Source organism: Puntigrus tetrazona, chromosome 3 (genome assembly GCF_018831695.1).
Source record: "Puntigrus tetrazona isolate hp1 chromosome 3, ASM1883169v1, whole genome shotgun sequence".
Lineage (NCBI taxonomy): Eukaryota > Metazoa > Chordata > Actinopteri > Cypriniformes > Cyprinidae > Puntigrus > Puntigrus tetrazona.
The window spans coordinates 21,078,248-21,082,637 of NC_056701.1; positions in this window are offsets into that span (position 1 = coordinate 21,078,248).

Sequence of the window (4,390 nt, forward strand, 5' to 3'; positions counted from 1 at the left end):
CATCAGGGGGTTTCGTTCAATCGATGGGTTTCTAACAGCCACCCTCTCTACCGGCCCCAGGGGTTTATGGGAATGTTAAGAATGGCAGTTCTGTTAGAGATCCGGGTACCCCACAGATCCGATAACACCCCCTCCGACGAATACACACAGAAAAACAATCCACCCGAAAACAGCCTCACCTCCCGGGGAGTGTCACGGACTGGTTATTATCGCTGCGAGAGTCGGACAGACTGCACAGGAATGTTCTGCACAGGGAAAAATCTCTCCAAATATTTGCACCTGTACAATTCTGCGCAACTCTATGCAGAATAGAGTTTAACAATAGCCACTAATTTTGGAGTGGCCTCGGTTCCAGAGGTATTATTTTTAAAAGTCATGTAAGTCACACTCTGAGGAAGTCTCAGTGTGCAGTACTTTAGATATTTTTGGGGTTTCTAGACTGAGCAGCGTTTGAATAAAGTTTTTTTTTAATGAAGCATTTTCCACAGATATAATTTCAAAAAAGTATTTATTATAGAGTTATAAGTCATGAACCAAACCAACCAACAAACCTAAATTTTAATTTGAAAATCAGTCAAATAGACTATAATTAACTCTACAAATAACATAACTAAACTAATAACAATGCCCCCGGTTTCACAAGGTTTAAGGCTAGTCCTAGATTAAAGTGACAGAAAGTGATCTTAAAACATGTCAGTGCCAATGTTTTGTCTTAAGTATTTAAGTAGTTTAAAAGTGCAAGTAAAAAGACCTACACAAACTGAGCACAATATGATTATTGAAAAAAAAGCTATGCCACTGATTAACTTCATAACTCACAGTCAGTCTCTCTTTAAACTTTATACTTCTCACCAAAATCGTTTCCCCTTATGGAGAAAATGAATGGGATTTTTACTTCCAGAACCTGTCTGCTGCATTGGAACACCTAGTTTCGGGAGTAATAATTATATTTATGGCCTAAATCAGGGATCTGTGGGAAAAGGTGTTCAAATTCCATATGCATATTTATTCCACGTCAGTTTTAGCAAAATTAAGAATAAAATCCAAGCAACATCAAACTCATCTGATATGAACTAGATGAATCAGTGTGAAAGAACAAAATGAGAGGAAAAGAGACGGAGATGTTCTAGGAAAAGAGTAGACGGACACAGAAAAGATGTGCTCTCTTCCCCTGGGTCACTTGAATAATTAACCAACGATTAATTAAACCTGTTTACGAAGGGAGGACAGCGACAACAAGACAGAGTAAGAAAAGGCAATGAGAAAGAGAGCTAAGCTTGCCACAAATGAAAAAAAATCAGAAACCGCAAGGGACACACTTGTTTGAGCTGACCTTTACTTCTCCCACCGACTCCACAGAAGTGTGATTCAGAGCTCTGGACCCTCTGATTAACAACAACTGTCTCTTTAAAAGTTAAACAGAACATAATATCTGGAGACGAGGGATGGAATTCAATAAGGGAAAAAAGTAACAAAAAGATACCAGCGTGGATGTTATTTATGAGATGAGTCAGCAAAACATACTCTTAGATTAGGTTTCTGCTCTAAATGTTGCCCGCCTTCTGGAAACACACACGTACTGAAGTCTACAGGGGCCACGAAATGTAAACACATTGCTTACGCCGAAACACTATGTCAAAGAACCGGGTAATGTCACAACAGGGGGGTAAACAAGGGACAAGCTGACCAAATTAAGCATCCTTCACAGCACAACCATTCTCTCATATGCATGGATACTCTATTTCTCAAACGCCTCCAAATCCTTTGCTGCATGCTATTCTGAAGAAGAAGAAAAAAATATTTATTTTCATAATCCTTAATCCAAATGTAATAACTTTCTCCTTCTCAAAAAGACTTTTCCTTTTTTTTGTTGACATAACCAAGGCTGCAAGCATGGAGAAAAATAATATTAACTAATAATATCATAGCCTCCGTGTAGAACATGAAAGCCCATTTTTTCTAGATAGAATCAAATCTACGGGGGAAAAATAAAATAAATAAAAATCAAGTCCCACCCTCTATTGCTTCATGTCATATTACAGAAGTTAAATATTTGTGAATGCTGGAAGTCGTCTCTTCTCTTTTTAACTACTAAGCAGCGTTGAAAGTAATGAACTACAATATTATAACGTTACTCCATAAAGAGGTAACTCATTGTGTTACTTTTAATAGAAACTAATGCATTATGTTACTTATGTGAAACGTGAAATGAATAATTCAGATATTTTCTTGCAAATTTTTAATAAATGTTTTTTTCTATATACTTACATCCCCATAAAATTGTCATTTCTTTATTGTTCATTGTTAGGCTTAGTGGAATTTTAAAATACTTTCAATGCTATTGAGGTGGGATACGGATAAGGACAGATTTGGAGGAATGGTTTGGTTAAGGGGTTAACAGTTTCATTACAGATGCATCATAAACAGAAATTAATTTCTATGTAATTACACAAAAGTTATTTTAAACAAGCACAATGCAAAAATGTTATATACAGAATAGGTTTATTAAATTAAAAACTTAGATGCAAGTATATAATTATCACTGACAGTCAAGGAGGCAGATGCAAGCGGTAGACAGTTTATTAATCCAACTCAGAAAAATGCTTCCAACTCAAGAGGATCAAACAGAAGCAGGAAAAGAGGCCTGCATTAGTGAAGCTTAAACCTTGAGACCAGCTGACAAATGATTGAGTTGAGTGGTTTATGTTTGTTTGTTGGTTTTTGAATGGTGTGGTGATTAGTAATCTGCTGACTGTGAACGGGTATAGAAAGATGGTGAGACGGGGGATTCTGTCACAATAATAAACTATCCACATAATAAAAACTTTCAAAATTTGGAATGGAAGGAATAGAGACAATATAGATAATAATGTATGTAGATCATGCTTGTAGATCGTGTTTTGACTATTTTGATTTGAATCACTAGTCAATGACAGAGAAGATTTTGCAGACAGAAACATCTGTATTTGTGGATAAATTGATAAATATATATATATATATATATATATATATATATATATATATATATATATATATATATATATATATATACACACACACACACGCATTTAGGCTACATATGTATGTATGTGTATATATATGTGTGTGTGTGTGTGTGTGTGTGTATTATGTTGTGTACACACAAACAAGTGTGTTTTTGTGTGAGTCTGTTTGTTCTGTTTACTGAATGCATTTTCAATTATTCATATAATTATTTACAGGTGAAAGAATATGATATCTGAATGTATTTTGCTTGAAATGCAGTACTTTAATGAAAATGCACTACTTTGATAAAACCTCCTTTTTTTCAGTTTTCTGTCCAAAAAGTTGTGTTTTTAATGAAACCTAGCTGCATTCAAGTGATGATAAAACAAACACACAAAGATAGAATAAAATGGATTTTTTTTGTTTAAAAGCAGAGTCTTTGTTCTTTATTTTGATATATAATATAATATAAAATATTCTGAAGGCTGTCAAATTACAGTGAAAATCATCAAAAATGCTGGAGTTGACTGACAACTTAAAAAAAGAAAGAAAAAAAAGAAAGCTCGCAGGGAAAGAGTTCAAACATTCAAAATCAGCAATAAAATCAAGTGTGTCATGAACTTAGCCACTTTAGATCTTGTTTTGTTTTTTTTGTAGTGATATTGCAGTCTATTATTACCATTTATACCCTTTACTTTCAATGATCAGCCCATTTACTGTACTAATACTGTACTTAGTAAGCTGGGGGCATTCAGTGAGCAGAGCATGCACGTGAACCTTAAAAGCTTATGAAGAGGAAATTAATTTACAACATCGCCAGCAATAGCAGGATATTAATCTGTCATTTTTTGCTAATCTCTCCACAGCAGCTCAGGCACACAAGTCTAATCCAGCCAATCACAACACGCACATACAAATGAAACCGCATCCCTCTAATGCTTTCTCTGGAAACCTGTGCCTTTCATTTCAACTATCCGCTTGAACTCTACATCATCAATGCTTTCAATTTAATTGTTTTATCAGTCATCCTGTTACTCTTGATCTCCCCTTATCCAGCCTCCCTCCACATTCCCAGTCAATCCCTCACTTCATAGTGAAAAATGTGAGAATTTGCATATGCGAAACCCCACCTGTCATCAAAAATACAATTAAAAACTTGACCTCTGACCTCCCGTGGAATATCGGCTCAGCTCTTTTAGAACTTGCAGATCTCTTTCATCACCGAGAAAAAAAAGTGCATTATTTCCACTGACATTTTAAAAGTGACATTTATGATACTCATCTGTTTTGATTTATGCAACCTTTTTGTCTGCTGCAAATGACAGAGTAAAAGAAAAGCCAAACCCTGGCGCGAGTGAGAATGCGTGCACGTGTGCGAGTCAGAAAACACAAATTATGAAGTTTA